At 40.6% G+C, this 25,637-nt stretch overlaps 1 protein-coding gene across 1 annotated transcript in view; it reads left to right on the forward strand.

Annotated features, from left to right (window-relative positions):
- LOC121912801 (gamma-aminobutyric acid type B receptor subunit 1-like) overlaps positions 1-25,637 on the forward strand; it is a 151,144-nt gene that overhangs the window by 8,742 nt on the left and 116,765 nt on the right. The gene's annotated exons all lie outside the window — the stretch shown is intronic.

A 25,637-nucleotide genomic window follows, 5' to 3' on the forward strand; every position in this document is an offset into this window, starting at 1 on the left:
GACTCCAGTTTGAGAACCGGTGTAGGGACCTCCTTCGTAAGGTAGTTTATTCATGAACACTTATTGTAACACTTTAATTTTCTAAAATTAAAAGCGCAATAAAAACAAAAGCAAAAACAGGATTTTTAAGCCTCTTTCCACTTTTATTTGAATACAAATACAAATAATTTTGCTGCCTCAACAAATACTGATACAAATACAAGTACTGGGCTGCACTAATTCGCGCCATGTCTCTGTATAAATAAAAGCAAGCACGAATTCTCCTCACGATTGCTGAGAAATTTCGCTTTTTGGTGCTTCTACCTCATTTGCTAACAATGCACATACCTGCTCCTATAAATACACACGCACACATTTGGTGAGCAGATAACTCTATAGCAGAGCTTAGCCCTGTCCCCAAGTTATCTTATTGTTAGAGACACGTGTTGAGCCGGTAGATGCCGTTACCCATCGTCTCTGTTCAAATCTTGCTGTCATCTTCTGTGACCCAAATTCTTGCGTAACCCCCCACGACTGCCACAGCTACAACCATTTTTTTTCTTTTGTAGCTCAATAACAAACAGTATTGTGCTCTAGGTTTAATACACAATATAAACTATAACTCACTGTAACTTCTATTAAATGCAAAAGACACATCACTCCCTAATATAAATGAGTGAAACTGTGACATATAAAGCAACATATTCCTTTGAAATTTACCTTAAAACAGCATAAAACATGTGAGTTTACACTCTGGACATAGAGGTAACTTGTACAAACTTCTTGCCAAAGTCTGCCTAGCATGGTGCATAATTAGCAGTTAGCATGCTAATAAACATTAATTTGGTTGTTAAAACTTTACCATAAGGCAGGCAACACATTACCATAAGACAGACAGTGTCATATATCTTAAATATGAATAATAGGAGAATATCACAAAAGCAGGTGATTTGAGGCTGGTGAGTGCATAGAGTGAGCAACTTGCTCTCACAGGCTAACTGCCACAGCTACAACCATCTGACCTGCTTTTCCTCCTACCAACATGTTCGTATACAAACTGACCGTTGTAAAGCAGTTGTAAAGTAGTAGTCGTACCACTTAAAAGGTGTTACGTATTGGATGAAAGTGACAATATAATGACACAAACTGACTAAAATTATAGCTGGGTTACATCCTCCCCACCCAATAACTGTTATTGGCTAAAGACTGCACTAACCCTGCAATTTGCTGCTGCAAGGACATAAAAAAAACATAAAACAGTGTCTGAGGTGTGGGTGGACGTAAGAGCCTGGTAATACCATGGAAACAAACAAGGCTTCCTTTTACAGTACAGTTTCAGCTTACTTAGTAAAAACAGTCTTTAAAAAATAGCATTTAAGATGTACCATGATACTAAAGGAGAACTTTTCCTGCGGAGGGTGTTACCAAGGAAGTATTGATGTAAGTTTTCATCTTAAATAAAAACAATTCCATTGTTTCTAAGATAAAATATAATAAACCCTTAATAAAGTGGTGTAGCCACAAACAATATCTATATAAGAAAAAGTTATTTATCAGAGAGTACTATCTTAATTTCTAGATAGTGCATTAAACTTCTTTGTATTTACATACTTATTTACCAATGGTAATTACCCAATAATATACTATAATTTACCATATATTTACCGGGTAAATACTTATTAATTAGGGGACTGTAAAAGGAAGGGTTACCAAAACATTATTCTTGCTTTAGTAGTCAAGAGCAGATATTGTAGAAAAAACAACACTGACAGTGAACAGTACATTCAATATGAACATTTAGTGTTGTCAGTAAACAGTCTGACATGTTATTTATAAATGTTTCCTGATACATAATGTATTCTGAGCGGTATCATGTTTCCTACTTTACATCTTGCTCATGTAAAATAGTTTCATATGAACGTAATTTTGAGGAAACAGGGTTGCAAGGAGATAGAGGAGGGGTTGAAAAAATAATGTAGAGACATATTAAAAGGGTTTTAAAAGAAACCTTTACAAACACTGCCACAGGGTTATTTAGCACAATAATCAGACTGTATTGCCATTTAGTTCCACTTCATTCAATTAGACTGACATTGTGCTCATGTTAGTTGATTTCTGTTTGGGAGTTTTTTCTTCGTAGTTGTCCTAACAAATTAGTAGCCAATGAAATATTCATCCTGCTGGTGTCTTTTCAGTCATCTAGACATTTGTTGAGAGACACAGAGAAGCATAATAATAATAATAATGATAATAATGATAATAATGATAATAATAATAGAGATATGACTAGCAATAACAAGTAGCAGCAATAGCTGGAGAAGGACACCAACAGGACCGCCACCGTCCCCGCACCACTCCCATGGCAAAGGCCCACAGCTGGAACCCTAGGGTTTCCTGTGAGATGAGAAAGCACAAAAAACTCCAGGGAAGAAGTCAAGTTAGTAACATGTATTAATGGTACATGAATGCATACATATGGAGAGGAGGAGGAGATTTGACTGATTGATTGTATTTATTTATTGGAACAGTGTACAGTTTTTAACATAAAAGATGCACTGCATTGGAGTTAGCTCAAAGCTAATTTACATCCGCAGTCCCCCACAATCAAAACATACAACATCACAACAAACAGTACAAAGCAAAAAACACACAGAACACACCATACAATATACAAGATACAAAATACAAAGCTACACACAACAGCGCATCACATACACCCACAATGTCAATTAGAAATTAATAATGTAAACTTGTCAAATTAAAAGCAAGACTACCTGCGCTAATGAGAAGACCATAGATGAAATTTAGACTCAGTGGTCACAGAGCTGATTGGTCTTTTAATAAGATCTTTTAATTTGGCCTTGAATGTATTGATTGAACTGCAGTTCTTCATATCAGGTAGGGCATTCCACTTAGTTGTGGCTTTCACACAGAAAGCTGACTGCCCAAATGCAGTGTGATGAAATGGTATGGTACAATCTTGTATAGAGGATATTCTGGAGGATCGAATAGAACTAACTGAGCGAGTGTACACAAAGTCACATAGTGGAGGAGGGGCCAAACCATTTAAAATTTTATAAACTGGGCACAAGCTTGAGAATAATCTAAAATTCTCAAAGCTCAGTAAATTGTATTTTTCCAGTAACCTACAGTGATGAAAATGCATTGACTTTTTGTCCAGAGTTTTTAGAGTTTGTTTGTATAAGGACTCAAGACGTTTTTGGCTGTTTCTCTAGCCTGCCCCCAACATGTGATGCAATAAGACATATGGGAAGGAATCATAGCATGCATAAATATCTTGGCTGCATCCAAAGAGAGAAAGTTTCTAAAATCTCTAAAATTTGCTAAGTTGTACTTTATGGTTTTAACTGTTTTTTTAACGTGTTTCTTAAAGTTGGATCCAGATATTTAAAATCAGTAACTATGTCTGTCATTTCACTTTTGATGAAAATATCAGCATTAGGAGGTTGTACCATGGTTTTAGAGGAAAACTTACCTTTTGTCTTGTTTACATTCAGACTCAGACATGATTGATCAAGCCAAATGTGTGATCCTTTCCAATGCAATTGTTACAGCTAACTCAGCTGTTTTTGCATGTGTGTACACAATGGCGTCATCTGCATACATTTGTAGTTCTACATCATGACGCTGTTGAGGGAGATCATTAAAATATAGACTAAATAATAGAGGACCTAACACTGACTCTTGTGGAACACCCACTGTGCACTTCATGTTACTGGACAGTGTTTCACCAACTTTTACACACAGTATCCTATTAGATAAATATGCAGAGATCCATGCCAGTGCTCTAGATGAGAAGTTAAATTTAGAAAGGAGCTCAGTGCATCATGGGAAGTCCCCCAGCAGTCTAGACCTATAGCAGCATAAGTAGGGGTTGGTACAAGGCAAACCTGGTCAGCCCTCAATATAAGCTTTATCAAAAAGTAAAGTTTTAAGCCTACTCTTAAACATAGAGAGGGTGTCTGCCCTCCAGACCGAATCTGGGAGATGGTTCCGCAGGAGAGGAGCCTGATAGTTGAAGGCTCTGCCTCCCATTCTACTTTTGGAGACTGTAGGAACTACAATCGGGATAGTTTTAGTAGGATAATAGGGTACTATGAGCTCTTTGAGATATGATGGTGCTTGACCATTAAGAGCTTTGTAGGTGAGGAGAGGTATTTTAAGTTCAATTCTGGATTTTACAGGAAGCCAATGCAGCAAAGCTAAAATGGGAGAAATATACTCTCTTTTTCTAGTTTTTGTCAGCACACATGCAGCCGCATTCTGGACCAGCTGGAGAGCCTTTAGAGACTTGTTTGGGCAGCCAGATAATAAGGAATTGCAGTAATCCAGAATAGAAGTAACAAATACGTGGACTATTTTTTCTGCTTCTTTTTTTAGAAAGGATGTGCCTGATTTTTGCAATATTCCGTAAGTGAAAAAAGGCAGTCCTTGAAATTAGTTTTATGTGGGAGTTAAAGGACATATCCTGATCAAAGATAACTCCCAGATTCCTTATGGTGGAGCTGGAGGCCTTGGCAATACCATCTAGAGTAGCTATGTCATTAGATAATGTGTTTCTAAGGTGTTTAGGGCCAAGCACAATAACTCCAGTTTTTTCTAAGACTGCAGGTCATCCAGGTCTTTATGTCTTTAAGGCATACTTGGAGTTTAGTTAACTGATAGGTTTCATCTGAATTTATTGATAAATATAATTGGGTATCATCTGCATAGCAATGAAAATTTATGAAGTGTATATATTACCTACAGGAAGCATATATAAGGTGAATAGTATTGGTCCAAGCACAGAACCTTGTGGAACTCTGTGTCTAACTTTTGCATGCATGGAGGATTCATCATTAACGTGTACAAACTGAAATCAATCTGATAAATAGGATTTAAACCAGCTTAATGCAGTTTCTTTAATGCCAATTAAATGTTCCAGCCTCTATAATAGGATGTGATGGTCAATTGTATCAAATGCGGCACTAAGATCTAACAAGAGAAGTCCAGAGAGAAGTCATTTGTCTGATGCAGTTAGGAGATCATTTGTGACTTTCACCAGTGCTGTCTCTGTGCTATGATGCACTCTAAATCCTGACTGAAAATCCTCAAATAAACTATTGTTATGTATAAAGTTGCATAACTGACTAGCAACTGCTTTCTCAAAGATCTTAGAGAGAAATGGAAGATTAAATATAGGTCTATAGTTGGCCTCAATCATCAAGAGTAGACTTTTTAAGAAGAGGTTTAATTACAGCTACTTTAAAGGACTGTGGTACATAGCTTGTCACTAAAGACAGATTGATCATATCTAGTAAAGAAGTGCTAACTAAGGGTAAGACTTCCTTAAGCAACCTAGTTGGGATGGGGTCTAAGAGACAGGTTGATGGTTTAGCTGAACAAATCATTGAAGTTAGTTCAGAAAAGTCGACTGGAGAAAAACAGTCCAAATGTATGTCAGGATTTACAGCTGTTTCTAAGGTGCCTGTGTTTGGGGAGAAAACAGTGCCTGTTGAGGGCAGGAGGTGGTTAATTTTGTCTCTAATAGTAAGAATTTTATCATTAAAGAAGCTCATAAAGTCATTACTACTGAGAGCTATAGGAATACATGGATCAATAGAGTTATGACTCTTTGTCAGCCTGGCCAAAGTGGTGAAAAGGAACCTTGGGCTGTTTTTATTCTCTTCTATTAATGCTGAGTCTTAGACCAATTCTGATAACAATTCAGAGTATGGGCCAGGAGGACGGTACACTATAACAAACAGAACTGGCTGTAAAGTTTTCCAGGTTCGTTGAGAGAGACTAAGAAAAAGGCTTTTGAATGAGTTATAATTAAGATTAGGTCTAGGGTTGATAATTAGGCTTTAGTTGAAAATGGCTGCAACTCCACCTCCTCGGCCAGTGTCTCAAGGAATATGAGTATTAATGTGACTGAGGGGAGGGGATTCATTTAGGCTAACATATTCCTCATGACATGATATAAAAGGCATTAATGCATGACATCACAACTTTCTCCCATTATCACTATTACAGATATAAACACCCTGCGGAACACACACAAATAAATCATACTAAAATAAAAAAGGCACACCAGCTCCACCCCAATTCCTTCTGCATTTTCTTATTTATTTGTCTATTTAATTATTTAATTTTAACTTTTCTGTTTGCCCCTCTTCTCCACTCGTCTGATCAGCCATGCCTTCCTGGCTGGGGTGCCCTGGTCTCCTGTCCTCTGGGGTGGTGTGGGGTGGGGTGGGAGTGGGAATGGGATTGGAGGTGGGGAAGGATGGGAAGAATCTCTCTTCCCACAAGAACAGGCTCTCTCCCATTGGTTCTGGGGGCTGTTCAGGATGGGTGGGTGGGCGACGTGGTGCGCCCTCCAACAGCCAGCTTCCTCCCCAGGGTCTGGAGGTTGCTAAGGAAGGGAATAACCCAACCCCATGCAGAAATAAGCAAAAATCCAAACTCAAATTCAGAAGAAAAAGAGGATTAAAAAGAAAGGGTAGGAGGGAAAAAAGCAAAGTCAAAACATTAAACACAAAGAAAATATTATGAATTGGCTGTACCTGGGATATCTTTTTTCAATTTCCCTATTTATTCCCCCCTCTCCATTTTTTCCCCTCTCTTCCCTTTTTTCCTCCCCCCTGCTCTTCCTCACTCCTTCCTTGCTTCGCCTCTGGAGGCGGCGGGCTGGGGCGCCAGTGAATGAAGACATCACCAGCCTCCCCTACCTAGATACTTCAACTTATTTATTCTTTTTTAATTCAAAATTTCTCCATTCCTCTCCCTTTTTATTTATTTTTATTTATTTACTTGTTATCATTTTTTTAACCACTGGCCCCAGTTGCTCTTCTACACTTACATACACACTCACACCTACACACACAGAAATCAGACTGCCCTACACCTGCCCTAACACACACATTTCATATCATAAGTACTAACATCTGAATTTTTCTTTTCTGCTGTTACCACTATAAGTCCTCAATGCATATTTGTCTTCTCACGCAAATCCTGTCATGTCTTCCGTTGGATTACATTCTGTCTTATTATGTCTTGTACCATCTGTTTTGTCTCATCTCACTAAATTAAAAAAAAAAAGATTTTTATGAATGACTCCTCTTTTGTTTATTTTAGATTTAACTGATTTAAGTGGTCAGGGAACAGACGCAGTCTCTATTTGGTTTTGGGTGGGTAACTGCTCTGATGGAAGCACAGAGAAGCTTGTAGGACTGCAGCTCTGCCTCCACGTCTCAGCTCTGGGTTGTCATGGTTTTGGTCTGGTAATAAACTCCGGTCTTGCTCTGTGATGGTGATTTGACAATGCCTGATGAAGATCTTTGGTAGATCGAACTGTTGCTCAATTAAAATTGCTGGGAGCTACGAACTGTTGCTCAATTAAAATTGCTGGGAGCTACTAGTACAGTGTGTGGATCTTTTTTCTGATCTTTGCTTTTAGTGTGATTTTTGATCAAGCACCTGTGAAAGTTTTTTTGGATGTGCGTGCTCTACATCCTCTTTGTCTCTGTTAATAAACTCAGCCACATTTCTAGATATCAGAGCAGCTCCATCCAAAGTGGGATGTATGCCGTCTCTCCTAATCAGACCAGGTCTTCCCCAGAAAGTCTGCCTGTCTATGAAGCCCACATCGTTTGCTGGACACCGCTTTGACAGTCAGTGGTTGAATGATGACATGCAGCTATACATGTCATTACTGGTCAGATTTGGCAGGGGCCCAGAGAAGACTATGGAGTCTGACATAGTCTTTGCATATGTACACACCGACTTGACATTAATTTTAGTGACCTCCGATTGCCGTAATCGGGAGTCATTCCCGTTGACATGAATAACAATTGTACCATATTTACGCTTATCCTTAGCCATCAGTTCTAAATTTGATTCAATGTTCCCCACTCTGGCCCCAGGAATACATTTTCATGGCTGTACAGTAGCTAGGTAGCCAGTTAGCTTTTTAGGATGATGACATTCCTATTTGTAATCACACCTACAAATTTCTGATTGGTGGATTGTTTCTCCACACAGTTGAAGCAGCTGTAAGTAAGTGCATTTTCATCCACTTTTTTATTTGTAGTTTCAATTTGTGTGTAAAAAGAACCCTGAGTGAAATGGCAATTTTTTTTAAAAAAAAATCTCAAAATATTGCAAAAGAGATTTTAAGTTTGGCTGAAGCAGAAAAGTTGGTGTATCAATAAAAGTAAAATGTGACGAAGAAGACTTAGTGAATAAATAATGACGTACGTGAAGCATGTGACTTAAACGTTACTGAAGTTTCCACTGAGGAGAAGAAAACATCAGATCTGATGAGGTGCGATGAGGTGACTGTAACATTCGTCAAATTAATACATGAAACAAACACAAATTTCATATTTCCATCACAATTTCCACATGGTTTTCTGTTTGAGCATAGACTGCCGCCGTTTTACATCATCCTGTTATGCCCCCTTCCTCTGTAATGGTTTGATTGAACCGACTGGCAAATTAGCACCACCAACTGTTTATCTTGATGAATTAACCCCTGATATTCATTAGATTTTTCTTTCACCAATATTCTAGAAAGTTAAAAAATTTGCGCTACATTTGGATATAAACCTAGCTAGTGAGCCCACCAGACCTATCTGAATCACTATACAAATGGGAGATGTGAGTCAGAGGTTAAAGTCAATTCTCATTATTTGTCAGCATTACAGAAGCCCTGCAATCAGTACTCTGATATGTGAGCTTTCAAAGCAACATGACACATGACTCATGACAACATACTGTATAACAAACAAAGTGGAGCAGCTGTCACAGGCCGAATCCAACCAACAGGGACACAATGTATACAGTGTGTGGGTTGTTACTCTTCACCTCCAATTTGTGAAATAGATGTATAAACTGTATTAATAGCTTTGAACTCCTCACCAAACACATTTTCAGTTTTTTTTTAATCTGTTCATGCTCAGAAGAACAGATCTCTCTAAACATGTATGAGAGGGAGATATATTGAAACTCTGTGAGCAGAGATGTCATTATTGTCATTCATTTTTTAATTGCTAAGATATGGTTTCAGGTTTTTATGCTGCACTTTTGCTGGATCATAACTTCTGTGTCATTCCCTCTATCTGCCTATTCCCACCTGAGCTTTACTACACACTGCATACCAACACACACCCACGCATGCACACACGTGCGCGCACACACACACAGAATATATACACAGTTAATCGCGCTGTGACAGGCTGGTGTTTTTTAAAAGCATCTATCTGATTGGTTTGAGCTGCTCTGCATTGCATTGGATCCTCACTTCAAAAGCCTGGAGTGGTGGTGGTGGTGGTGGTGTGGGGGGAGGGGAGGTGTTGTTGAGGTTGGCATGACAACAGTAACCAAGACAACTGCGGTTCAAACAAAACAGATTTGGCTCCGAGACAAAGGCGAGATCATGCACCTTCTATCATTGCACAAACAGGAGCAGATGGATGGCTGGACGATTTTAGTTTGTCCGTGTGAGAAAGCCATATTGAGAGCAGTTGGCCAAATGAAAGAAGTGCTGGCTGGAGCACTCATCGATCACAGACCTCTACACCACTCCACCTCTCTGCCAGGCCAGCTGCACATCCCACTGAACATGCTCTGATAGATCTCCTGCTGATCGCAATCCAGCACTCCAGGCTGCCATGTCTGAGAGGCAAAAAGAAAAAAAAGAAAAAAGCCTGCGTCAAGCAGAAAATTTCTCAAGCTTTTTCCTGAGATCTGGTGAAAAGATTAAATATCTGTCCGAGCCATGTGGTGCTAAAAGTAGAAGACAGGTCCCAAAGGTTCAGAGTGGGATGAGGATGGGGTGGGGGGCAGATATAGAAGCTACAGTATCTCATTTGAATGTGTTGGTGATTTCCCCTGAGTGCCAGGGTTAATCAATGAGTCAGCTGCAAGGAATGTAGCTCCAGATTACTGCCGGTCTGCTTTACAAACCAATTTATTTCATTCAGGACTGAGGAGGGCAGCTTTCTCCAAGAAGCTTGTTACCAAGCATGTTGACTCAGTGTCATTAGGTGAGAGGAGCAAATCCAACACATGCCTCAGCAGCCTCCTGTAACTACAGGGGATTGGATTTTTCCCTCAGAGACAGGATATGACTGTTTCAGGGGCTGGTTGCTAGGTAACAGCTTGGATCCAAGTTTATGTCCTGTCAGCTATTGATGTTGGCAAACACTGAAACAGGAAATTAAGTGAGACCTGTGTTGAATGTTTATGATTTGAACTGAAATGGTCTGTGACCTTCATCATGACCCTGAGGGGGGGGGGTTCACTTCCTTTTGCTCCTCTGCGAAATAACTTCAACTTTGCTGTTACTGTAATTATAACTGAAACTTGCAAGTTCATTCAAAAGGGGCTAAGTTGCTTTTGCTTTGCAATTTCAGTAGGTGGTACAGAAAATTTACCCTGCTGTATATGTTCTCCTTTAGGTAACCTGAGCTTGTCATATGATGGAGACTTATTTATAAATTTGTGACAATAGGTTGCTTTTTATTACATAGAATTCCATTGTTAACATCATTTAAATTCCTCAATTTATTTGTAAGGAGATCTGAACTATAGTGGTATTATAGCCATTGTGTATATGTTTCCATTTTTCAAAAGAAGATAAAGTTGATTTTGGACATACATATTTGTAAAAATAGTGTCAAAGCTGGAGCCACTAAGTGGGTGTTTACCATGACACCTGTAATGTAACATCATCATAATGGATAGATCCACAGGGATAGCTCAGGGGTAGTTCTGCAGTTACCAGGAGGGTATGTGGAAAGATTGTGTGTAATTAAAGAAAATAGAAATTAGGCTTTGCTAAAATATATATATATAGCCTCATATTTGGGTTTACAAGCAAAATAAATAGATGATGTGGGGTTGATCTTTAGTATATTTATTTTCACCAATAACCAGTAATTTCCCAGCTACAATAGTGGCTGTGGCTCAGGAGGTAGAGCGGGTCATCCACTAATCGGAAGACTGGGGGTTTGATTCCCAGCTCCTCCAGATTGCATGTGTCCTTGGGCAAGATAATGAACTCAAATTGCACAAATTGCTCCTGATGGCTGTGCCATCAGTGTATGAATGTGTGTGAATGGTTAGTTCCCCCTGATAGGTAGGTTGGGACCTGTACCCTGTACCCATTCAGCGTATGAATGTGTATGTGAATGGGTGAATGTGACACATAGTGTAAAAGTGCTTTGAGTGGTTGGAAGACTAGGAAGGTGCTATACAAGTACAATCATTTACCATTTACCAAAAATTATTGCACAAACTTCGGCCTCAAGCAGCATTGTTAAGAAATGTAATGGAGGTTGGAACAAATGAATTCTTAAAACAGTTGAGTTTGCAGTGAGGGACTCTGTATCGTCTGCCCAAGGGTAGAAGCTCTGAATGAAGGATGTGAGAGGGGTCATTTACTATCCTCTGGGCTTGCCTAAAAACAGTTTGTTGGTAAATGGACTGCAGGGTCTGGTAGTCACTTTTTCTAATTACCTTCATGGCCGTGTGTACCAGACAAGCAAGTTTAGTTTTTAGTTTTGCCGTGAGGTTGCCATACCAGAATGACATCCCATATCTGACTAAACTCTCTAGCACTGCCTGGTAGAATAAAAACATGATGCTTTTGTCCACCCCATATACTCTTAGTCTGCATAGAAAATACAATCTCCGCTGTAGATGAGAACACAAGCTTTCAACATGCACAGACCAACTAAAAGTGTCATCTAAGTGAACTCCAAGATATTTATATGAGCTGACCTGCTCAATGGGTCGTGTATGACAACAGGACTATGGTCCCCTACTGATCTTGGATCTAAGACCAACTCTTTAGTTTTATTGACATTCAGAGTGAGGTGGTGAGCATCACACCATTGCCAAGTTTTCAATTTCAGAAAAATAGGTTAGGTGGCTGTTTGTACAGTCATTAGTACAGAGTGTAAAAAGGACGGGGGAGCTCACACAACCCTGTGGAGCACCTGTGCTGATTGATTTGCATTCTGAGAGGGTGTTATTGACTCTCACCTACTGTCTTTGATTAGTTGAAAAGGAAAAATACCACTTGATTAAAAAAGGGTAAACGCTCATCTGCCTTAGTTTAGAGATGAGCAGATGGGGTTGCATTGTGTTAAAAGCCGAGCTAAAATCAATAAATAAAATCCGTGCATATGCTTTTGGGCATTCCAAGTGCTTGACAGTGGAAGTGGGTGATGCTGTTGATGACATCATCAGTACTTCTCCCCTGCCTATAAGCAAACTGATATGGATCAAGTGCCAAGTTGACCTCTGCCTTAAGCATGGATAACATGTATTTCTCAAAACTTTTCATTATAATCGAAGTCAGGGCCACAGGTCTGAAAATCATTATTATCACCTGGACATGGTTTTTTAGCTACAGGAACTATGGTCCACAGAGCAGGAACAGTGTGTGAGTCCACAGACCGCTGGAAGATGGGGCACCAAGCTGGAGTGAGCTCTTCTGCACATGCCTTTAAGAGCAGTGCAGAAATGCCATCCAGGCCAGTGGATTTTTTAGTGCACACATGTTTGAAAATAGACTGTATCTTGACTGGATCAATTATAATCCTACTGCTAACATCAGTTAAGATAGTTCCCATGACATTATTAGATTGCACAGTGAAGTCATGGTTTTCAAACCTGAGAAAAAAGTCATTTAGTTCATTTGCCTTCCCCAGATCATCATCAGTACTGAGGTGTTTCTTGGTGGTGTTCATATTTGTAATAGCTTTCATAGAGTCCTACAGCTTTTTTGAATCCATTGACATAAAAGTCTGCTCTATGGTGTCCCTGTGATGCTTTCTGGCTTCCCTCAGCCTCTGGTTGAGTTCTCTTTGCACCATTTTCAGTCCTGCTATGTCATTATTTTTAAAAGCTAGCTTTTCCTGTTAATATAATCCTTACACTCTTGGTTATGTAGGGTTTATTGTTGGGATACACAATAATGTCCTTTTTGGTAACCACATTGTCTGCACAGAAATGTATGTAGTCTGTTATTGCTTCAGTGGCCTCATCAATCTCCAAATCAGAGAATGTGTCCCAGTCTGTGCAAAAGAAGGATCCTTAGAGTGTTTCTATGCTGTCCTTGTCCCACACTGTCACTGTCATAGTTTGTGGTTTTCTTGTAAATCGGGTTTAACTGGACAGTATTATGGTCAGAGTTTGACAGTGGTGGCAGTGGTTTTGCAGTGTATGTTTCCGTAACATTTATCTAAGACTCTGTTCTGTCATGTGTCGCATGTCACATATTGTTCAAATCCAGGGAGAGATAATTCCAACTTGCAATGGTTGAAATCCCTGAGAATCACAATCGGGGCTCCAGGTGTACGTTGCAGTTGTTGGTGGACACAGTCTGCTATTCTGGTAGCAGCTCTCGCTGGGGGGGGGGGGGGGGGGGGGGGGGGGGGGGCATACACAGCACATATTAAAACATTTCCAAACTCCCTCAGTAAGTAGTGGGGTCTCAGAGACAGGCACAGCAGCTCTACGTCAGCTGTGCATACAGTCTCTCTCACAGTGTCATTTCTACACCAGCTGTCATTCACAAACAGACAGACCCCGCCCCCCTGGTTCTCCCCTGACAGCTCTGTTCTGTCTGCTCGGATGAGAGAGAACCCCTCCAGCTGAATGAGGGAGTCTGGAATGTCTTGATGGAGCCACATTTCTGTGAACACCATCACGCTCGATTCCCTGTACTCAAAGCAGACTATGCTGTTCGCACGGAGCTCCTCCATTTTGCTCCTCAGCGATCTGACGTTGCTGAGTAACAGCGGGGGTCTGTTCCCTCTTCTCCGGAGACACTGCCATATTCCGCCTCTTCTGCCTCTCTGTCGTTGTCTGTATCTGGTCGGTTGTATTTTCAGATCATCGGGCAGATCAGCCAGTGGAATCGCTCCCATAGGACGGAGGGAAATTAGTGCGTTTGGAGTAACACACTGACAGCTTCGTCTCCTTGCGTGTCTGAGCTGTTTGATAAGTCGCCGACAGTTCCCAAACAGTCAGTGCCAAGAGTAATCTATGTGCAAAAGTCGCCATGGAGATCAATCCAACATGAACTTGTTTCAGTCACATGACACAGACCAGTAAAAATAAGACGATCAGACAATTAAAAACACTTAAAAAGACATAAAAATGGCACCAGCAGCACGAGTCTGGGTCACCAGCAGAGCAGCGCCGCCAGAAGCTTGAGCAGGATACAAACCTAGTCCTTTAGTTTCTGGTTAGTTAGTGAGGTCGTCTATGTGCAGCCACATGAGGTAGTTTACTGAACTTGCCCAGTTGAGTAAGCCGGGTGCTGGAGAGAGCAGCACCATTTTTTTATTTTTGTGTGATAGCCTTGGGGTGGCCCATGGCGTGCCCAGGTGCATCACTGAAGATAAACAGATAAAGTAAGGTAGTAACCTTGAGTTAGGGAGCTGGGTTAGTTCTAGAGCAGGAGGTTAGACATGTCACAATCCTGTGTTAAGAGTAGTATACGGCTGCCTATGATGACCTGTGTGAGGCTTGCTTGTGTGTGAATGAGTTGTAGTGAGGATTTGGGGCTTCGTGTTGAGCATTCATAGTAAAGCTGTCACTTGTGTAACCCTTATACTTTTTGTGAGGCTAGTAATTTAGAAGCCATTCTGGATCATGCTCACTTTTGCTTGTGTGAGTTTTGTCTGTGTAACGCTTTTGCAGTATGCACATTGTGTGGTACTTCAAGGGGTATTTTGTACTGAGGGTACTTTAGTTTAGGTGACAATTTCCTGAATGCTTATTTGTGCTTGTGAACTGTGATTTGCTTGTGGCTTATAGCCACCATTCATACAGCTTTTGTAACCCCTTTTGGAGTCTCAACAGAGACATTTGTGGTTTATTTGTAGTGGATGAAATATTGCTGATAATACTAACTGACATTGTGTGGTTTAGCAGGCTAGTGTATTTAACTTCAGTGTGTATGCTACTATCTGGTCACTCATAGAGTAGTATTCACTTTTTTGTTGCCATTATGGCATTTGAGTTGGACAGGTTTGTTAAAGATCCTGACACTCAGCAACTCTTAGGTTGCACAAAGAAAGATATTCGCTCTGTAGCAGACCATTATGGTATTGGTGTTGAGGGCAATTTAAGAAAAGATGAATTGTGTACAAAAATCATAAATGGTTTGGTTGAACAGAAAAAATTTGAGTTGCCCAATGAGCAGACTGATGCATCCTCTGAGGGAGACCAGGAGGAGCAGAGTGAGTTGTGGCAGAAGAAGCAAGAAGTTACTGAAGACAAAGCTTCAGGCTTGAGGGAGCTAGAGCTAAAGCTGCAGTTTTGGAGACTGGAACTAGAGATTGAGGCAAAGGCAAGAGAGCAGTCAAGGCAGCATGAGCTGGAACGTGAAAAACTGAGACTTACACATGAGAGGGAACTCAAAGAGATAGAGTTAAAAGCTCAGGCAGGAAGTAGAGCTACTAATACATCTGTTGCCTATAGCAAGCTCTAAATTTGATGTGGGTAAAAACATAAATTTGGTCCCTCCTTTCAATGAGAAAGATGTTGAAAAGTATTTTTCACACGTTGAGCGGTTGGCAACCACTTTGGAGTGGCCAAAGCACAACTGGACATTGCTCTTGCAGGTAAAGCTCAGGAGGTGTACTCTGCACTAACTTTGGATGAAAGCACTGACTATGATGCTGTTAAAGCTGCTATTTTGTGTACCTATGAGCTAGTACTAAAGGCTTATAGACAGTGCTTTTGTAGCTAATCCAAAGATGAAAAGCACACCTATGTGGAATTTGCCCGAGAAAAAGAAATTTTGTCTGATTGCTAGTGCACTTCACAAAAAGGGGAGACAAGAGAGCAGTTGCAACAGTTGATTCTGCTGGAAGAGCTAAAAAATTGTGATCTAGAGGTGGTTTCCACTTATTTAAGTGAGTAGAGAGCAAGAACTGTAGAGGATGCTGCTGTACTTGCTGATGAGTATGTTTTGGCCCATAAAGTTACATTTACTGACCAGTTCCAGCCTGAGACTAAAACCCATACACTCCCTTGGCGTTCTCACTTTTCCAACAAAGTTCCTGGTGGTAGTTCTACTCCTTATGCTTCTGATAGTAAAGCCTCTAGTTCTAGAAATGGAAATTTAGATAGGGCTTGTTTCTACTGCAAGAGGCCGGGTCACATTGTAGCTGACTGCCCTGTTTTAAGTAAGAAGCAGAAACCTAAACATGTGGCCTTACTTGGTTCTGTGCTCTGCCAGCTCCCTGATGCTGACCCTGAGCAAGAGCCATGCTGCTCAGATAGTTCTGAACCATCAGGCTTTGAACCATTTATCATTGACAGCTTTGTAGCGATGTCTGAGTCTGACTGTGCCATACCCATTCATATCCTGCGGGACACTGGTGCATCCAAGTCTATACTCTTGCAAGAAGTGTTACCCATGTCCGAGGAGACTTTCCTTGGTGGTGATGTATGTCCTTGCATACTGTGTATTTGAAGTGTGGTTTGGTTATAGGACTTGTTCCAGTGGGTTTGCGTCCCTACATTCTGGTTGAGGGGGTCCTCATTTTAGGCAATGACCTTGCTGGGAAAAAGGTGTTTCCTCCACCAGTTGTGACAAACAGCTCTGTGCCTTCTTAACAGTCTGACCACAGTGATCCAACACCTGAGACACCTGTTTTTCCTGCTTGTGTTGTGACTCGTAGTCAGGTTCGAAAAGCTGACTCAACCTTTCTGACACCTTTATTGTTGATCGTCCAAATACAGATGAGGCAGAGCTGGTTGCTGCTTGTACAGTTAAGCCTGAATGTGAAAGTGGCAAAGATAACTTATCTGTTGCCCCTAAAGTTGATTTGACATTGTGTAACCCCGGTGTTCCTGCTGAAACCCCATTACAGCTAGGTAGAGCAGAGCTAGTGGCATCACAGAGGGCAGATCCTTCATTGGCCAACGGCTTTGTAGCTGTTAAGCTGAAGGAAGAACTGCTATCTGTCCCTGTTGGTTTTTATGTGGACGGTGATGTGCTCATGCATAAGTGGACTGCTTTTTCTTGATGGGTCTTACTGGAGCGTCACGTACCAAGTTGTGGTTCCCTCTGTGTACCACTCACAGATACTGAGCTTAGGTCACAATAATGCTATGTCTGGTCACTTGGGGATTAGAAAGACCTACCATCAAATACTAAGACACTACTTTTGGCCTGGATTAAAGGCTGCTGTGGCTGAGTATTGTCTTACCTGCCATGTATGTCAGCCAGCAGGGAAACTTAACCAGGTGATTCCCTCAGCACCCTTACAGCCTATTCCTGTAATGGAAGAACATTTGAGAGACTTGTCATAGACTCCGTAGGCCTCCTTCCGAAGTCAAAATCTGGTCATCAATACCTTTTGACCATCATGTGTGCCACCACTCGCTACCCTTAGGCAACATCTCTGCGCACTCTTAAGGCTGAAGCAGTAGTCAAAGAGCTTGTGAAATTCTGTACTACTTTTGGCTTGCAGAAAGTCATCCAAACAGATCAAGGAAGAAACTTCATGTCCAAGGTATTCAATCAGGTGCTAGAGGTTATGGCTGTGAAGCATGAGGTTTCCAGTGCTTACCATCCTGAGAGCCAAGGAGCCCCAGAGAGATTCCACCAGAGCACATGCTACGCACTTACTGCCTTGAACATGGTCCAGAGTGGGACAAAGGCATACCCTTCCTGTTGTTTGCAGTGTGGTCACTGGGGTTCAGCCTTGCCAAGTTGGTGTTTGGCCACACAGTCAGAAGCCCCTTGAAACTGCTGCGAGAGCAGCTACTGGCAGATACTCCACCTAATGTCAATGTGCTTGACTATGTGAGTTCCTTTCAAGAGTGTCTCCATCACAAAGCCAAGCAAAGTAGCCAAGCAGGCCATGGCAAAATCTCAGTCTAAAATGAAACGGCAATTTGACACAAAAGCTGTGCAGCACTCTTTCCAACCTGGAGACTCAGTACTGGCTCTTCTGCCAATACCTAGGTCAGTGTTACATGCCAGGTTTGTTGGGCTTTATGTTGTTGAGAAGAAGCTGAGTGACATGGATTATTTGATTTGTACTCCAGACAGAAAGCATAAGTCTCGTGTGTGCCATATCGATATGTTGAAGTTATATGCTGCCTGGTCCCAAGAGAGACAAAGCCCCTCAAATGAAGTGAGTTGTGTTGCTGCAGTTTCAGTTGTTTCCACTTGCCCTGCTGATGATGGTTTGACCAAGGACAATGCACCTGCTCTGGGTACAAATCTAGACTCGTGTCCTATCTTTCTGACTCTCAAAGGGAGGATGTTCTTCAGCTGATACGTGGTCATCTTGCTTTGTTCTCAGATGTACGCACTTGCACAAATATATTGCAGCATGATATTGACATAGGTCATAGTGCTCCAACCAAGCAGCATCCTTATCATGTGAACTCATGAATTAATGCAGAAAGAGGTTGAGTACTTGTTAATCAATGGTCTTGCAGTTCCCAGCACCAGTTCTTGGAGTTCACCCTGTTTACTGGTTCCAAAGTTTGACTTGACTCCTAGGTTCTGCACAGACTATTGGACAGTTAACAGTGTAACCAAACATGACTCTTTCCCTCTTCCCCGTGTTGAGGACTGCATTGATAGGGTAGGAACAGCTTGTTATGTGACAAAGTTAGATTTGCTTAAAAGTTACTGGCAAGTTCCACTGACACAGAGAGCCTCTGACATCTCTGCTTTTGTCACTCCTGACAACTTCCTCCAGTACACTGTAATGGCATTTGGCATGCGTAACGCCCCTGCCACCTTTCAGTGACTCATGTGGACAGTGTTGTCTGGTGAAGCTAACTGCACGGCCTATTTAAACAACATTGTAGTGTATTCACCTGAGTGGGAGAGTCACATGAATACTCTCCCGACTGTTTTCCAACGCTTTGAAAATGCCTCACTGAACCTGAACCTGAGTAAGTGTGAGTTTGCAAAAGCCACCATCACTTATCTTGGCAAGGAAGTAGGTCAGGGACAGGTTCGCTGTCTTGCAGCTAAGATCAGTGCTGTTACTGAGTACCCAGCTCCCACCACCAAGTGCCAGCTAAGGCGTTTCCTAGGACTAGCAGGTTACTATAGGGCTTTTTGTCCTAACTTTGCTACTATTGTTTCTCTCCTGACTGACCTTGTCAGTCCTGTTAGGGAGTTGGTGTGGGACTCCAGATGTGAGCAGGCCTTCCAAGCTGTGAAAGCTGTCCTGTGCATTTCACCAGTTCTTGCTGCCCCCAACTTTGCTATTCCATTCAAGCTTGAGGTCGATGCTAGTAGTACAAGTGCTGGAGCTGTTCTGATTCAGGAAGACTCAGCAGGCATTGATCACCCCGTCTGCTATTTTTCCAAAAAGTTCTTGCAGACCCAGCAGAACTACAGCACGACTGAGAAAGAAGCTCTGGCTTTGCTGTGGGCTCTACAGCACTTTGAAGTATATGTTAGTTCTTCCGTGCAGCCTGTTGTTTAAACAGACCATAACCCTTTGGTTTTCCGACATCACATGTACAATAGCAACCAGAGGCTAATGCGTTGGGCCAACATGGTTCAAAACTACAACTTGGACATCCTCCATAAGAAAGGCCAAGAAAATGTTGTGGCTGATGCCCTGTCACATGTGTACAAATAATGTCACATTTAAGTACCATCTTTATGGGGGGGAGTGTTACATCCTGTTTTATTTTAGTGTTTCCTGTTGATCCCTTTAGGTTGATCATCTGTTGGCAGGCACCTGTGCTGATTAGTGGGCTGAGTCTATATCAGGTCTTTGTTCAGCTGTTTGTTTAGCAGCTTTTTGTTCAGCTCTCTCTCTCTCTCTCTATCTTGCTGCAGAAGCACCTTTGTGGTGCTAGGTATCTGGTCTTCATTTATTCATCCATTTCATTAATTTCCTTTATAAACTCATATGTAGTAAATTCCTACTGGTGTTGTGTCCATTATTATGTTTGGTATTTGAGCCAGCCATAACAACCACATGCTGAGAGCAAGAGAGCATGAAAACTGGTAACAGAGTAGCCAAAATGCATAGCCAAAAGCCATGTATAAATAGTTTAAGCCAGCTAGCAGGTAGCTAGCTATGTCTGCATTTCATGGGTCCAGATGTTGTGATGGGTGGATGACCAGACTGTCAAAACTCACAAAAATGTGTAGATCTGTAATCGCAGCACTCTATATGTTACACTGTGATTTGAATCCTGACACAGAGTAATGTAGAAGTCACAGAGTAACATACAGAGTGCAGATAGCATTACTCAGTGGGAAACAAAGTCTCAAGCTTCTTGAGCCTTGTATTCACTGTGCGATTTTGGGCTGTCTGAGACAAAAGATGACCAAAGTGAAAAAAATGTGGCAATATCTTTGGTCATGGCCCCAAATTCTGACAGCGTCAGAAATTTAGGATAACCATCTCACAACGTGACTGCTGCTACAACCTACATCTACCAACCAATGAAAAGGATAGCATGGAAATGATGTATTGATCAATGCGACACTGGCACTAAACTCAATGATGGAGGTCAAAGCCGGACCCAACCGGTCAAAGCAGATGGCCACCCACCAAGAGCCGAGTTCTGCTTGAGGTTTCTACCCATTAAAGGGGAGTTTTTCCTTACCGCTGTCGCCAAGTGCTTGCTCATGGGGGAATTGTTGGGTCTCTGTAAATTAAAGAGTACAGTCTTGACCTGCTCTATGTGAAAAGTGCCTTGAGATGACTTTTGTTGTGATTGAAAATGAGCAAAATGAAATGTTTGGGATTTCAACAAAGAAGAAAATCTTGTTGATCTGTGGCAGCAGAGGCTTTGTTTGTCTGTGTTCTCCAGCTGTTATCATGACTGCACCAAGAAGGACATAGCATGGAAAGCTTGATTCTTGCTTAGCTTTATTGTTTACCACTATAGCGGCGCAGATGGATGATGCATGCCGATGATGTTTTCTTGTATACTGACTTGTGTCATAGCCTACGATTCACTAGGTGGGATCATCACACAGTCACATCAAACTTTATGTCATACCCAAGTTTATTCCATATCAAACAGTGAGGCTTGCAAAAAAATAAGACTGCTAAAACCCACAGTCTATATGTCATTAGAAGATATGTCTGGCGATTATCTATATTTTTCTCCTTGTCAACTAATCTCATGTTTGGATCTAAACCAACAATGAATTAATCCACTTACAAGTATTGTGTGTGTATCCAAAGTCTGATTTATCTTATTCCTCTGTGCCGTAGACATCTGCTGTTGTCCAAAAACTATGGACATTTTCCTTCACCACAAAGTCTATGGTCACAGTAGTTTGTTCAGAAATAGCTGCTAAGACTAATAACAGCAATCATGTTTTCAATCTCAGGAGAGTATTTCTGTGTATGGCAGGCACCACTGTGAAAACACATTGCCATATTCTGCTCCCTAGCCTGTTGTGCTACATTGTAAATTTCTCAAAGAACTTCAGTAGAAAGTCAAGATATGGCACAACAAGTTAGCAAACCGCGTTCCTGTACAAGTGAAATGGTGTCTACCTTATTTGGCCAGGCTGCTAATCAGAACAAGTTGCAATTTCATTTCACTTCATTATTCAGGCTGACATCATGTTCATGTTATCCGATTTCTGTTTGAAAAAGGGGAGTATTTTTCCAGTCATTAGCTCTAGATGTATCTCTGTGGCTATCTTCATTATCAGTTGACACAAAAGTTGAGGCAGCATTTGCTAGAGGCAGTTGATATAATGTTTTTAATGACAATGGAAGGTGTTATTTCTGTAAGTTGACTTAAAATGACTTGTACAGCTGCGTTGATCTTGTCACTTGTCCCCATTTCTCTGTCACTATTTTCTTGAATGTAGTTTATTGTAGGTAGATAGCTAGGTATGTAGGAAGATGATGCTTCCTCCACATTTCAGCACACAGTTTGGTCCGTAATGAAAACTGTGTAGAGCACAAAAGCCTCAAATTGCATGTCTTTAATTAGCAGAGGTGTGTACACACACAGAGTGCTCCACAATCACAAACCAACTTTCATGTATTTTGCTTCTTTTGCTTCTCTAGTATTTCACATCTATAGTATAATCTACTGAAATGTCCATCAAAATAGGCTACAGCTTACGTGTTAGATTAATGTCTGAATGTTACAATAATGTCATCACTGAATGTGTCCGGGATTTCACAGAAACATCAGTACTGATATTCTATTTGGTGCCCACAGTGGGCTGTGTGTCACAGCTGGCTGCAACATCACACAGCTGAAATGATAAGTGCGTCTCCAAACTGAGAAAGAGGCTGTGCACATTTACAAATGTATGAATACCTAATTACCATACAAACAAATGGCACAGGCGCACCATGACACTATTTGCTTAGCAAACTCTGAAGCAGGAATACAGTGAAATAATGTGTTGGTTGTAGCCTTTGAGGAATAAATCCTAAATATATTTACATCAAATACAGATGTAATTTAGAGTTGAGTCTTCATGTCATTTCACACATTTTTCTGACTGTTTGAATCATTCAGTCTAGCTCAGTCTGGTATGAATCCATATTTGACGTATATTTGTACCATGTTTGATTCTGTGTCATCTGCAGTTTGATGTAATAACATATGCCCTCAGTGAGAGCTGAGAAATGTGTGCTTTATTATAACTAAAACTTGCCAGATCATACAGACATTTGCGTAATCATTGTCTTCTTATCTATAATAAGGGCAAAAATTATTTTTAAGTCAAGAGTAAAGCTGCAATGATTAGTCAATTCATTGATTAGTTGCCAACTATTAAGTTAATCACCAACTATTTTGATAATCAATTAATCATTTTTGAAAATTCTTTGATTCCAGCTTCTCAAATGTGAATATTTTCTGGTTTCTTTAGTCCTCTATGACAGTAAACTGAATATCTTTGGGTTATGATAATTTGAGGGCATCACCTTACCTTACCTAATTGACAGTTTTCTCCATTTTCTGACATTTTATGAACCAAACAACTAATCAATTCATTTAAAAAATAATCAACAGATTAGTAGCAGCCCTAATCAAGAGTTTTACATTTTTGCTTTGAGTGGTCCATGTGGAGTAATATGACATAATGACACATGATAATGACAATGACAAATTGACCCCCCACAGTCAAATTCTCAACAGCCATCCAAACATGGCCTACTGTCTCTCTGTTAAATGATAAATGGTCACCACACCTTCACAATTATCATTTAAATAGCTTATTGATTTTCCATTGACTATAAGTTGTAAATGGAAAGCGAGGAGCAGCATTTGTAATGTGTGGATCAAGATAATGGCACTTGAGTGGTGGGTAAATGTTTTTCCTAGCATTCACACAGATAAATGCTGTGTCTGCCTCTCCAGACGAGCCTGTCAGGACTCAGGTTGAGGTGACCTTGAGACGTGTCTCACCTTGGCTCCCTGGCTGTGGCTCTGCACTGTGTATCATTATATGTAGCATCTGCACTAATGTGTACAAGGTACTGCTGACTGCTGCCTAGCACAGTGTATTTACCATATATACTGTTTTTAACGACTTCTTCTAGTGAGCTGTGCATTATTCCCGTGTGTTCAGTTTTCCTACACACTCATTCATTCCATACAGAACAGTACATACATATAATACACACACACACTACATATACCTAACACATAGAACATCACAGTTTATCCAGTAGATCCCACAAAACTACAAAGTATCTGCAGGTTCCTTTAAAAGGCTTTAGAGCCCTTATGGATAGAATTCTGAAATATTTGATCTTGGCTATCCCCCAAGTTAGTATAAAAAAACACATATCAATGCATACCACTTATAGCAACACATAGATTTTCACCTGTATTGTTTCATTTTTCTGCAAACTCATGCTATCAGAGTAATTTGAAAGATGTAATCACATACAAACTCAACTCATAGTGGCTTTAAAACAAGACTATGTAACTTGACAGAATTCATAAGCAATAGAATTCGCCCTTATTCAGTACACTTAAGGGATTTGTAGCTACAACCTAACTTGGTCTGATATGACCACTGACTTAAACAATTTGGCTAATGTTAGCTGACATGAATAAACAGATAGATATTGCTGTATAACTGACTGAGTCAGTTCACAGATTTTATGCAGTTCTTGTGCGACTGTTACTCTATGTTTTAGCATTTACAATTATCTTGTAGTTGTCAGTTAAAGCCACAGAGACCACTATTAAGCATAAGTCACATAGGCTCACTTCAACAAAAGTCTTTATGAAATTACATTGTGACGTTAAATATTTTTACCCAAACCTGGGCAAGCATGTTATTCCACTTTTCTTATTATTCATTGTTGATATTATAGATGATGTATTTTCATAATAAATATTATCTCAATTAGTTATATTTCCTTCCTGCACTTTAGGTTTGGGACAGTGAGTTTGACCCACATGCATGTCCACAATTTGCTTGGTTCCAGACTTCTGAATCACTGCCAACATCTCTGATTTCTTTGAGTGATTCAGATACATTTGGTGAGCTCATTGACAGCTGTTTCCACCAGTTGGAGAAACAATCAACTAATCAGAGCTTTGTAGGTGGGATTAAGAATGGGGACATCATCTTATTCTTAGCTAGCCAGCTATCTATCTTGAAAAATAGAAAAAAATGTAGCTGTACATGTGGCTCCCCTGAAATGCAGCATGTATTATTTGACACATTTCTTTCTTTCTTTCTGAAGTGAACCGTGAAGGCAGTCACATTCTGTCCTTACAACAATAGAAAATTCAATCAAGACACAAGCTGACATGAATTCAAAAGTTTTATTTGACAGTCTTTGGCGTTGACCCCATCGTTTAAATGGATGTATAGGAATGGAGCCCTATAAATAGCATCCAGTTCCCCAGGGATCCCCCCAGGGGAGCCATAGACAGGGCCTTGAAAGTGGTGGCGGTGCAGTGTTGGGGCAGTGGGGAGGTGTAGGGGTGAAGCTGTAATGCAGCATAGACTGCAATGACAGCAGAGAGAGATAAAACAGGTAAGGTGGTTTAAATATTCTTTGGCTAAGATAATCATTAGATGATAGAAAAGTCAGTGTGCAGAACCCAGTGAAATGATTGGATAATAGTTAAGAGGCGGAGCTCAGTGTGATGATAAAATAGGCTGACATTTGTCTTCCTTCTTGAACTTGCACTAAAAGCTTAATTTATTTGAGTGGGAGAAGAGAGTATGAAAATGAATGAAAATGAGTATGAAAATATGACATAATTCATCTCCATGAAATAAAGAAGACTTGAGTCAGATACACCCTCACTCTGTCGCTAGTTTCTTTTCCAGTGATTAAATGTCTGTGACTGTTGTGTGTACTTATCTCCTTAGCAAGAACATAGCAAACAGATCATATACTGTGCTGTAGGTAGTTTGGACACTGAAGCTATTGTGTCAAAGTGAGCTCATGTATTCAGTCATGTATTTGATACATGCATTAATATTTTTTGATGTGAAACTTTTCAATCTGTGAATATTTTTTTTTTAAAAATCTGTTTAGTATTTAGTGCTGATCTGTGCTGTATCAGAGTATAAGCTTTGTGGTACTTTATATATGTATGTATACTAAGAAAACACATATTCATTACGAAACAAAAAGAAGGAATTTCATGCTAAACAGGCTGTAACTTTA

This window comes from Thunnus maccoyii, chromosome 15, assembly GCF_910596095.1.
Source record: "Thunnus maccoyii chromosome 15, fThuMac1.1, whole genome shotgun sequence".
Taxonomy (NCBI): Eukaryota; Metazoa; Chordata; class Actinopteri; order Scombriformes; family Scombridae; genus Thunnus; species Thunnus maccoyii.